Below are 13,976 nucleotides of genomic sequence, written 5' to 3'. Positions count from 1 at the left end.
TAGATAATACAAATATTAAAGAAGAACTAAAAGAAAAATATAGACAAAGACTAACAAAAATAGTGAAAACAGAACTGACAGCAAGAAACAAGACAAAAGCTATAAATACTTATGCTATACCAATATTGACCTATTCATCTGGAGTAGTGAAATGGAGTAACACAGAACTAGAAGCACTCAATACACTTACATGATCACAATGCCACAAATATAGAATACATCATATACATTCAGTAACAGAAAGAGTCACATTAAGCAGAAAGGAAGGAGGAAAGGGATTTATCGACATAAAAAACCTACATTATGGACAGGTAGACAATTTAAGAAAATTCTTTATAGAACGAGCAGAAACTAGCAAAATACACAAAGAAATCACTCATATAAATATATCGGCTACACCATTGCAATTTCATAACCACTTCTACAACCCTTTAGATCACATAACATCAACAGATACAAAGAAAGTTAATTGGAAGAAGAAAACACCACGTGGCAAGCACCCGTATCATCTAACACAGCCACACATCGATCAAGACACATCCAACACATGGCTAAGAAAAGGCAATATATACAGTGAGACGGAAGGATTCATGATTGCAATACAGGATCAAACAATAAACACCAAATATTACAGCAAGCATATTATTAAAGATCCCAAAACCACAACAGATAAATGCAGACTTTGCAAACAACAAATAGAAACAGTAGATCATACCACAAGCGGATGTACAGTACTAGCAAAAACAAAATACACCAGAAGATATGACAATGTAGCAAAAATAATACATCAACAACTTGCCGTACAACACAAACTAATAAAACAACGTGTTCCCACATACAAGTATGCACCACAAAATGTACTGGAGAATGATGAATACAAATCATACTGGAACAGAACCATTATAACAGATGAAACAACACCACATAACAAACCTGACGTCATACTCACCAATAAAAAGAAGAAATTAACACAACTAATCGAAATATCCATACCCAATACAACAAATATACAGAAGAAAACAGGAGAAAAAATTGAAAAATACATCCAACTGGCTGAGGAAGTCAAGGAGATGTGGCATCAGGATAAAGTTGACATTATACCAATTATATTATCAACTACAGGAGTCATACCACACAATATCCACCAGTACATCAATGCAATACAGCTACATCCAAATACATATATATATATATATGGAAGGAAACATTCCACGTGGGAAAAATTATATATAAAAACAAAGATGAGGTGACTTACCGAACAAAAGCGCTGGCAGGTCGATAGACACACAAACAAACACAAACATACACACAAAATTCAAGCTTTCGCAACAAACTGTTGCCTCATCAGGAAAGAGGGAAGGAGAGGGGAAGACGAAAGGAAGTGGGTTTTAAGGGAGAGGGTAAGGAGTCATTCCAATCCCGGGAGCGGAAAGACTTACCTTAGGGGGAAAAAAGGACAGGTATACACTCGCACACACGCACATATCCATCCACACATACAGACACAAGCAGACATATTTGGTCTTTAAATATGTCTGCTTGTGTCTGTATGTGTGGATGGATATGTGCGTGTGTGCGAGTGTATACCTGTCCTTTTTTCCCTCTAAGGTAAGTCTTTCCGCTCCCGGGATTGGAATGACTCCTTACCCTCTCCCTTAAAACCCACTTCCTTTCGTCTTCCCCTCTCCTTCCCTCTTTCCTGATGAGGCAACAGTTTGTTGCGAAAGCTTGAATTTTGTGTGTATGTTTGTGTTTGTTTGTGTGTCTATCGACCTGCCAGCGCTTTTGTTCGGTAAGTTACCTCATCTTTGTTTTTTTTATATATATATATATATATATATATATATATATATATATATATATATACAGAAATCTGTAATTATTGATACATGTTCAATTACCCGAAAGTTCATAAATGCAATGTAACATATACTGCACAGTTAAGAGGATGTCACGCTTGATCAGGGTCTGCATCACTTTCTATTTTTAACCAGACGTAATGTCTGAGAAATGAAAGAAATAACAATAATAATAATTCATTGAGATACATACTAAATAGCATGCGGTTTCCAGACTCAATTTTGAAAGGCATAATTAGTGCGACCATGTTGATAACACATAAAAATAGTAACTGAGTTTGGACATTATACGTAAAGCATGTTGCTAGTCCTACTGGTGACGTAAGGCTCTAACGAAATGTCATGGACCTGAATGAGGCAAGAATAATAGTTGGTACTAATCTATAGGACCATTGGATGAGGGTACAAAGAAAAGAGGTTTTGCATCTAGTAGATGAAGTGGTGTGAATAAATTCATGCCCACGACATGGACAGGGCTTCTTTCAAAGCTGGCCAATCTTCCATTTCTATGATTGTAGTATGTAAGTGCATATGTTTTCTAGAGGACCTGCTGCAATCACTGTTGATGATTAAGATGCCAGATACTGTACCACCTTGACTACATTTACCAAATAAAAAACATATGTCTCAACCCAGGATTGAACTGTCGTTCTCCTGCATGCTAACTCAAGACTCTATCCTCTGCACCAGCTGTTTATAATGAATAGCATGTTCTGGCAGAGGTTGTCACGTTACATGTGATTACAGTGTTGCCAGATTTCCACTCTCTTTCCATTTTCTGCCAAATGTACTCACTGGATGAAATTTTGCAACAGACCTTTTTTTATCGCTGGCATGTGAGGAGTCACGCTGCAAAGCGCAAGTCCACAAATTTCGCTTCACCCTGAATATAATATTGCAGCATACACAATGACTTATGATGCAGTATATTCATAATATTACACAGTACAAAATGACTTATGATACATACAAAAAAGCAATAATTTTGTGAGATATAATTAACTTATATTATACATCAATACTTCATAATTGTAGTTAATTTCTTTAACACTGGTTTCTATTGCTAGTTCTTTTTATGATGTGTGAGATTTATCACTCACAGGATGAACTTTTGATCACTGTTTGCTAATGTAGTCAGCTACACTATACAGTTCTCCTTGTATCAGAAACTTGTTTAGAGTTGTGGGGAACGTTTTCTCAGTTTTGAGGTCTTTTAATTCCCTTGGCATTGGCATTGTATTAACTTGATGCCAGAGTATTTGGGTCCTTTTTCAAATATCTTAAGTCTATGTGGAATACACCACAGTTGTTTTCTGTTCTTTGAGTTGTGTGTACGAACAGTCTTATTAGTCTCCAGTTTTGTGTGATCACATAATGCACTCACAATGGTCTTGAATATATACAATGATGGAAATGTTAGAATGTTTAGTTCTTTGAAACAACTTTTGCACGATTCATTTTGCTTCTTTTTCAAAATAATTCTAATGGCTTGCTTCTGCAATGTGAATATTCTCTTCATTCCCGTGATAGTTGAGCTCCCCCATGCTGTGGTTCCATATCACATGTATGGATCGAAAAGTTCATGATAGAAAGTGCACAAGAGGTCTCAGTGAGTATACTGAGCCAGTTGTTTCATTATAAATATTACTGAGCTTACCTTACTGGAAACAGTATTTATCTGCTGTTTTCAATTTAGTTCACTGTTTATTGTAATTCCCAAAAACTTAACTGACGTTACTTCTTCCAGTCCTTTTTCATCTAAGAAAACATCCATATGTTCTTCTTTTAGTTTGTTTTTGAAGACCAAGTACATAGTTTTTTCAGGTTAATAATTAACTCATTTTCAGAGAGCCATTGTGCTGTACTACTGACTGATATGAATGTAATTTGCTCAAGTGTCTCCAAATTGTTGGAAACATTTAGCACAGTCATATCATCTGCATAAAGTATTTTGATTTCATTTTAACATGTTTGTATATTATTCACAAATAAATTGAAGAGAACAGGTCCCATTACAGATCCTTGAGGTACATCATACTTAATGCTTCTAACTTCTGATCTGCATAAGCTATTAATGACTACATATTGCCTCCTGTTACTTACATATAATGTTATCCAGTTTCCTGCATGTCCATGAATACCAGTATTCTCTAGTTTCTTTACTAGGACTGTATGATCAAATGTGTCAAATGCCTTTGGTAGCTCAAGAAAAACTCCAGACACTACCATCTTGTTGTCCAAGACCTGTACAAATGATTCTGTTAACGATTCAATTGCTGTTTCTGTTGATTTCCCTTTCTAATATCTGTGCTGTGCTAGAGTTATTACATTATTTTTTTCCAAATAAGCAGTTGGTCTGTTTAGTATGAGAATTTCTAATATTTTGGAGAAGCCTGATACTGAAGATACTGGCCTGTAGTTGTTACAGTCATCGCGCTTTCCCTTTTTGTATACAGGTACTACTTTAACTAATTTGAATTTATCTGGAATTACCCCTTCTTGGAAAGAGCAGTTGGCAATATCCAGTGCTGGCCTAATTATTTCTGCTGCCACCTGCTTGATTAGGTAGTTTGACACTTCATCATGTCCAGCAGACTTTTTTGCTTTTAGCTTTTTCATAACGTTTGTTAGTTCCTTTTCAGACACTGGTTTCAGGAACTTTGAGTGGCTTGGCTTACCCATCACAATAGTTTGGTGAGTTCCTTGGCTATTATATCCATGCTTTAGTTTTTCTATTGCATCTGTGTAGTTGTTATTCAGCATGTTGGCAATTTTTGTTTCTATCTGTGATGATTTTGTTATTTACTGTCATAGTTTCTATTTCATTTGTTTTTTGTGAGTATTTTTTCTTGCCCCTCTCAGAGTTAATTATATTCCAAGCTGCTCTTATTTTATTTGTTGATTTTGAAATAGTCCCATTAATTGATTTTTCTTTGACTTGTCTTATCAGCTGCCTGTATTTCTTCTGGTGCTGACGGTAGGTTTCAATATTTTCTCTCCGTTTAATTTCTCTTAAGGTAGCTCTCTGTTCTATTATTTCCTTCGTGATCCACTACTTATTTTCAAGATTGTTTCTTTTCCTCTTGGTTTTTGGAAATGCTAAGTTGAAGTAATGTGCTATGGTGTCCTGGAAAGCATTGTATTTTTCATCTGTTCCCTGGGCTTGAAGTATGTTGGTGCACTGTTCTTTTCTTAACAAAACTTTGAAGATGTTGATATTTTGTTGGCTGATAAGCCTGACATCTCTTTCTACACTTTTATCTTCCTTTTGTGAGTTCAGATTTCCATATACTTCACAAAGCTGTCCAAAATGATCAGAAATTCCTGTTTGTAGAACCATTGTTGTATATGCATTGTTATCTTTATTAGTGATAATACTGTCAATAATTGACTCAGTTTCCAAAGTTACTCTGTTTGGTGTCCGAACAGTTGCCTTCATGTTGTATTGTAGTAACAGTGCTTCAAATTTTTGCTTTCTCTGTGTCTTTCTTCCCATATCAGTGTTAAAATCACCACATATTACACAATCTTCCTTTTATTTTTTTTTCTAGTATAATGGACAGTTTTTTGAGGAAAGAATTTATTTTGCCACTTGGTGATCAGTACACACAGAATACTCTTAACTCATTGCAGACCATACCTATGATTTCAAAATGTTTTTCTTTGCATTTTGGTAAAGGTTTTGTGTGCATCATTCATACTACTATCATAAGTCTCTGCTGTTTTGGTAAATTTAGTTACTCCTCCACCTCTATATTCTGATCTACAGAAATAGTTTACAAGAACATAATTTTTTATGGTACGGCTGCCAATTTCATTTTCTTTTAAGCCATGTTCACTTATACACAATATATCTGGGCATATTTCATTTGCCAGTAGTTCTACTTCCAGTTTTTTATTACTCAGATACAACATATTGTTGGTATCTGAACATCAGAGAATGCAAAGCCTTTATAATTCTAGTAGCACATCATGCATTCACAGGGGAAGATAAAAAGACCACTGGGAAACAGTTGATGGAGGAACACAAGAAATAGTACATGATTCAGATTTTCCAAGAAATTTAGTTTTTTTGCACCCTGTTCCATTACGGCTGTATTACCTGTTTGTCACACATAAAAACAAAATGGTTAAAAAGCACCCTATGTAACTAGGAATGTCCACATACATAATATTCCACTGATACGTGTTGGATATTTTATTGTGTAACATTGCACATTTGAGCAAAAGTTTACATTTACAAATTAAATATATCATGGAACCACATTCTTAAAAGTACACAGTTCAATTGTGTGCTTCAAAGAATGTGGATCCATGATGTATTGTACTAGTCATGTAAATGTAAACATGCAGTTCAGCTGTGTACTTTAAAAAATGTGGATCCATGACATATCTAACTCATCATGCACATGTAAAAATGTGCACTGTTATGTAATTCAACATCTAACAAGCATCAGTAGAATGTTATGTATTTTTCCGTGTAAATCTCTTTTTCAGTACATATATCATATACAGGATAATGGACAAAAAACATTTTTAGTTACTGGTTTTAAAAACGTCAAACATACCTAATTTAATTTTTTATAAAAATTTGGATCTGTAAGTTAATAATTACAAATTCGATTAAATACTGTATATTTATTACTTATTTCTGCAATTAAAGGCACAAGTTACATTTTTCTTGCATGAGATACTGTGGGATTGAATAGTAGAGGTTTTGCAGTGGGTAAGCTATCACAAACTTTTTAAAGCTTTTTAGTTCAAGAAGAGATTTTATATGGCTTGATAATGTGTTGCATAGTTTTGTTCCTATAGGATATCCACTTTTCCGGCATAATGTTGTGTTACAATGACTAACATGTATGTCACTGTCTGACCTGGTACTGTAATCATGGACACTTTTGTTCTAAGGAAAACGGTTCTCTTTTCTCAGCATACTTTTCCTGATACACTTGACTACTTCCAGGATATAAATTCAGGGAAGGGGTAATATCTTTAGATCTGTAAAGAAAGGTTTGCATGATTTTCTGCTGCTCGCTTGTTTCATTGTTCTTATAATTGCCTTTTGTTTCTTGAAAACTGTTTTGTCCTGGCGTATGTTTCCCCAGAAAATGAAACTGAGCTTCAGTACTGAATGTACACTAGCAAAGTATGCAGCCAAACTGTTTCTGCACAAGTATTGTTGCAAAAAATTCTTACTACATAGCTGATTTTTGCGAGTTTGGGTATAGTCATCCCTAGTCACACTAGGTGCTTTTTAAGTGCTTTGTTTTTATTTGTGACAAACCAGTTTTTATTTTTAACACACCTGTGTGGACTGTGCTACATACTTTCCACTACAACGTCAACAAGGCATGTGTGATACAGCCACAATGAAACAGAACATATAACGTAATCATCAGGAATAAATAGTGTTGAATCCAATCATGTCTATCAAAAGAACAGATACAATCTTAATAAATAAATAGTTAAGGCTCACCGGCCACTTGACCATCTTCTTCTTCTGTGTGAATGCACAAAGAGAGCCCGAACTCTTATGGGAAATGGCAATGCGCCGCGAGTAATGAGTATAACGGGCGGGGTCACTACAAATGTAGTGCGGGACAAAACGTTGAGAATGTGGGTTTCGCCGGAGGCATGCCAGAGATAAATCCCTGCAGTCGCGCTATCCTCTGTGTCCTCGGTGGCTCAGATGGATAGAGCATCTGCCATGTAAGCAGGAGATCCCGGGTTCGAGTCCTGGTCAGGGCACACATTTTCATCTGTCCCTGTTGACATATGTCAATGGCTGTAAGCAGCTAAGGGTGTTCATTTCATTGTAATTTCAAAAGTTTCTTTAAAGCAAATACAAATTGGTTCAAATGGCTCTGAGCACTATGGGACTTAACATCTTAGGTCATCAGTACCCTAGAACTTAGAACTACTTAAACCTAACTAACCTAAGGACATCACACACATCCATGCCCGAGGCAGGATTCGAACCTGCGACCGTAGCGGTCGCGCGGTTCCAAACTGAAGTGCCTAGAACCACTCAGCCACACCGGGCGGCCAAAACACAAATTGCTGCTTCCCATCTCTAATTATGAGAAACTTCAATTCAGAAAGAGAAACTGGAAAGAAGAAGATGAAAAGGAAGTTGTCAGACCAAATTAACAAGTTCAAGTGTGCTCCTTAACTGGGCACAACGAACAAAGAAAGATGTATGGGATGTGGCTTTGCCAAGGGAAAGAGATTGTATGTTGACCAAATATTAGTGCTAGTTTAAACATTTTCTAATATAAATGAAGGACTGCCTTGTGGGTAATTCGAGACTTAATGCTATTTATAAATTAATGATTAAATATTTTTACTATGTCTTGGCTTCTTTGTACTAGTTGATGAATTATTCCAGTTTTATAAGAGTCATTTATCTCTTACCTCAGTGTGCTGAGTTTTAGAAACTTTAATTCTCTGTTATAATTGCTGTCATATAGTATACAATGGATTCATTTATTCTGACATTTAAAAAAATCTGTAACTTTGACTTCAGCATTAACAAAAGACTAAATACCTATATTAATTAATTATTAATTCTTAGTAATTTTTGCTTCTGCTATTGATTCTGTTTAGGAGAATTACACTTTGAAATGAATATTACCTTCATTTGCTTCTTGATTTCAATGGTTTTGCAGAATAATTTTGGGAATCACTTATAGATAGGCAGTCATTACAATTGAACCACCACTGAGAAATCTGTTTTTCATTTTTAATCAAAATACAGTAAGCATTAGTTTTTTTAAAAATTGTCTGTTACGTACATGAGCATTTCAGTTTTGGAACTCTCACAAGGGAGGGGATATATAACAGTGGCATAGCCAACATAACTGGCACCTTGGGCATGACCCCCTCCCTCTCCTCAGCATACGGAGTATGGCACTACACTTTATTGGTGCCCCCCACCCTCCAGAAAAATATGCAGTAATATAATATATAGAATTTAGTCTAATAATATTTTCTGGAAAATCTTGGTTGTCTTGGAGCCCAGCTGGCATCCTTCTGTGAGTGGTGCCCAGGGCATGATAGAACAACCCCCCCCCCCCCCCCCCCCCCCTTGCTATGCCGCTGTATACATCATATAAAATAACTGATGTATGATTTCATAAGATGGAGTAATCTGTAAATGTCCACATTGCTATGCAACTTTATTATTAATTTTGCTATTTTATCTGAAGAAATGAGCGTAACCAAAAATACCTGGCACCCCTGTAAACAACAGACTTCATTAAGACAGTAAGGGAGAACCTAAGTTCCATTAAAGCATCCTTGCAAAAGCAGCGAACTTAAGATCTACATCCTGTCTCTGTGTTCGGATGACAGTATAACTTGAGAACACTAGGTCGGTGGACAATTTGAAAATCTTTGTCTTGCTTTGGTGCTTCAAGATACAACTGGACCTATCACATATCCTGCTACTCCACTGTCAATGGAGACAGTTATGTGTCATCTGTGATAACACAGAGATGGGAGTTGTACAGATGACTGACTCTCTCTTCACGTATTCACATCAATTGCAGGGTTGCCCTAAAGTAATAATTTTTATTATGAAAATATTATATGATAACAGCAGCTTGTAGATAAAGACTAGTGTATTCACTCACAAACCACAGAAAGAAACAAGGATATCCATGTCCAATATTCACATACAATCATAAAACAAAATGGACCACTTTGGATGCAAAAGAATCTGTACTAGAAACGATCTTCTGACATCAAATTTATAAAAGATTATTCAGAGTTTAAAACAGCTGTTCATGCCTACCTGCTTCAGAAGTATTATTATGATGTGCTGAGTATATAGCAGGTACATTATTATTGTAAAAATGTATGATAGTAGAAAATTTGTATAGGTTTTGTTAACTGTAGAATCTCCATCTAGGATTCTATTCTACAATCTTATGCAGGAGCCCTTAATGCATTGGCAGCAGGAATCAAGCACTAAAATGGAAATCCTCCAGTATATACAGGGTGTTTAAAAAATGACCGGTATATTTGAAACGGCAATAAAAACTAAACGAGCAGCGATAGAAATGCACCGTTTGTTGCAATTTGTTTGGGACAACAGTACATTTTCAGGCAGACAAACTTTCGAAATTACGGTAGTTACAATTTTCAACAACAGATGGCACTGCGGTCTGGGAAACTCTATAGTACGATATTTTCCACATATCCACCATGCGTAGCAATAATATGGCGTAATCTCTGAATGAAATTACCCGAAACCTTTGACAACCTGTCTGGCGGAATGGCTTCACATGCAGATGAGATGTACTGCTTCAGCTGTTCAATTGTTTCTGGATTCTGGCAGTACACCTGGTCTTTCAAGTGTCCCCACAGAAAGAAGTCCCAGGGGTTCATGTCAGCAATGGTAGCGGCGCTGAGGGGTTGCCGCGTTTGAATTTTGTATGGATTGAGGTGTAAACTCTGGCGCATGAGACGATATGTGGACGTTGGCGTCATTTGGACCGCAGCTGCAACACGGTGAATGGAAACCCGAGGCCGCTGTCAGATCACCTGCTGCACTAGCTGCGCGTTGCCCTCTGTGGTTGCCGTACGCGGTCGCCCTACCTTTCCAGCACGTTCATCCGTCATGTTCCCAGTCCATTGTAATTTTTCAAACAGATCCTTTATTGTATCGCTTTTCGGTCCTTTGGTTACATTAAACCTCCGTTGAAAACTTCGTCTTGTTGCAACAACACTGTGTTCTAGGCGGTGGAATTCCAACACCAGAAAAATCCTCTGTTCTAAGGAATAAACCATGTTGTCTACAGCACACTTGCATGTTGTGAACAGCACACGCTTACAGGAGAAAGACGACGTACAGAATGGCGCACCCACAGACTGCGATGTCTTCTATATCTTTCACATTACTTGCAGCGCCATCTGTTGTTGAAAATTGTAACTACTGTAATTTCGAAAGTTTGTCCGCCTGAAAATGTACTGTTGTCCCAAGCATATTGCAACAAACGGTGTATTTCTATCCCTGCTCGTTTAGTTTTTATTGCCGTTTCAAATATACCGGTCATTTTTGAAACACCCTGTACCAGTGATGTGCTATTAGATACTTTAACTTTCCTTGACGTCATATTCTTTGTAAACACACTGAACACTCTGGCTATTATTGTATGCTCCCAATTACAATCCCTGTCAAAATGAAATGTGTTTTAAGCTGGAGTAGTGAATGTAGGAAAAAATATGTTTTCACTGAAGTTTTGATTTTTTTAAAGTGAGCAAGGAACTTCATTCACATATCTTTTCAGTTTTCCATTTGGTAACATGATGAGCTGACTATAACAACAGTTGTAGTAAAGCAGATTTCAAAACTTATGAGTTACTAAGATTTTGCTGCAATGAGCTCAGTTTCCAGTTGTGTGTTTGAGTTGCCAGAATATAGCATGATTTATTTGAAATTTTATTTTAGTTTTTCAGTGGTTGTTAGTGCCAATCATACATTGTATCAGTGTTTTACAGGGCAGGTGAATGGACACCCACTCAGCAAAGCGAGGTGAACAGCTTACATGAATAATAGGTTGGGGAAGGAGATTATTCAGATCACAATTAACATTTTCGAAGCAAATGCTGTTGAGTGGGAGTTTTCAACGAGCAATGTAATAGACAAAATGAAAAAAATTAAAAAGGCCACTCTTCAAGCACTCATCTAGCTGGAACATCATGTCACTTAATGATCATAAAAAAAAGATTGCAAGCAACCTGAGCTCTGTCACAATCAAACTTAAACTTTTTTTCTCTTATTTCCCCCTAGGGATATGTGCAAACTTTCCCAGTTGAACAATACCCACTGACTGTGGACTTAAAACACTGAGAGTAACAGAACAAATAATAATGTATCAGACCACACCTTGCAGAAATCTCTTTAGAGATTTTGGAATTCCACTGCTGAATACCAGTGCATTTACTCTTTTATGATTTTTGCTACTGATGATTAAAAGAACAGTTTCATCTAAACTGTGATTTACACATCACAAACAAAACACAAAAATAATTTTGTAGTAGACTTTGTCTCCTTGTTTATGTTTGAAAGTGGAGTTGTGTAGTCTTGTGCTAAGGTATTGTAAAAGTTCTCATCTGACATAAGGGAAGAAATAGGAAATGTGTAATGAATAATTAATAGATTAAAACATACCTCATTAGATTCAGATTCAGATTCTTTATTAGTCATTCAGCATTGTTACATGCAATAGACTTCGTCAGTTCACTTAACCTATTAATTTTACAAAATAAATTTTTACATATTTAAGTTGATATTGGGCATTTCTAAAAATTCTTCTAATGAATAGAATGGATTAGTTAACAAGAAGTTATGAACATTATCTTTAAATAATTTGTCAGGCTTGATTGACCCATTTTTAGACAATTTGTTATATATTTTAATTGCCATATACTTATAACTATTGTTAGTTTTAGCTAATCTATTTTGTGGCAACAGCAGAGAAGTACACGTTCTTGTATAGTAGCCATGCCTTTCATTTGTTACACTTAAATTAGGTAGTTCAGCAAGTATGTAGTTAACACTGTCAAGAATATATAAATTAATTACTGTTAAAATTCTATATTTAATGAACAATGGTTTACAATGTGTTCTATTATCTACCTTAGCCATTACTCTGATAGCTTTCTTCTGGATAACCATAATTTCATTTATTTTTCTGCTGTTTCCCCAGAGTATTAACCCATACCTTAAAGCAGATTGAAAAAAGGCGAAGTACGCTGTCCTTACATACTCAAATGTCACACAACACATCAGTCTCTTCAACAAATATATAACTCTTGACAACCTAACCACTATGTGATCAACATGAGAGTTCCATGTTAGACTGTTGTCAAGTACAATACCTAAAAACTTTGTCTTTTGTTTTTCTATTTTTGTAGTCTTTGATAGACTGAACCACATATTCTGGGTCTTTTCCTCATTCAATAGCAGACCATTGGCATTAAACCATGATGTTGCATTTTCTTTTGCCAATTTCATATCACTTACAAGGTTATCAAGTACATGGTTTACAGATTGAAAAGTTGTGTCATCTGCATACATATATGTCTTTACATCTATATTTCCTGGTAAGTCATTTATGTGTACAAGGAAAAGAAGTGGTCCCAATTTAGATCCCTGCGGCACTCCATGTTGAACCTCGAGTATGTTTGACAGATGACTTCCTGAACTCACCACCTGGTTTCTTTTATTGAGGTATGATTTGATGAGTTTTAAACTTTTATCACATATTCCATAGTACTCAAGTTTAGAGAGCAGAAGTGAGTGGTCAACACAGTCAAAAGCTTTGCTCAGATCACATAAGGTTACCTGTGCGTGCGCATGGTCCTCAAATGCAGCTAGAATGTCTCTGACTAAGAGCTCTATGGCATGTATAGCTGACCTTCCTTTTCTGTAACCAAAATGTGATGCACTTAACATACCATTTAGTTCTAGGTACTCATACATCTGCTTATATATTATGCCTTCAAACACTTTTCCTAGTACTGGAATTAGTGAAATTGGTCTGTAGTTGGCAGGATCTGATTTGACACCCTTCTTAAAGACTGGAGTTACCTTGGATAATTTGAGAGGATCAGGAAAAAACCCTTCTATGAGACACAGGTTTATAGAATATGTTAATGGTGCTGCAATGTAATGTATGATTTCTTTCAATAGATTGTTTGACATATTAAAAATATCTGTACTGTATGAATTTTTCATTTCTTTGACTATTTTAAGAACTTCATGTTGGCATACCTCTTTGAAGTGTTTCAATGATGATCTGGCCCTATTATGATTTAGGTTTGCTCTCTTCAGATAATCTATACATGTTACATTGGGTATACTGATCAGCTTTTTGATATCATCAGCACAGCTTACAAAATATTTATTGAATGTATCTGCTGGTATTGGGACTGTCTTGTCGAAGTTTCTGACTTCACCTTTAACAGTATTAATTACTGACCAGGCTGTTTTGCATTGGTTTTTACTATTTTTTATGAAATTTGTGTTGTATCTTAGTTTCGCCAATTGCAACTCTTTCTTATAGATTTTTTTGAGATCCTTAATTTCATTAGAATTGTTTACTT

This window comes from Schistocerca americana, chromosome 9 (genome assembly GCF_021461395.2).
Source record: "Schistocerca americana isolate TAMUIC-IGC-003095 chromosome 9, iqSchAmer2.1, whole genome shotgun sequence".
In the NCBI taxonomy this organism is placed as follows: domain Eukaryota; kingdom Metazoa; phylum Arthropoda; class Insecta; order Orthoptera; family Acrididae; genus Schistocerca; species Schistocerca americana.
Note: the sequence above shows the minus strand (reverse complement) of the source record.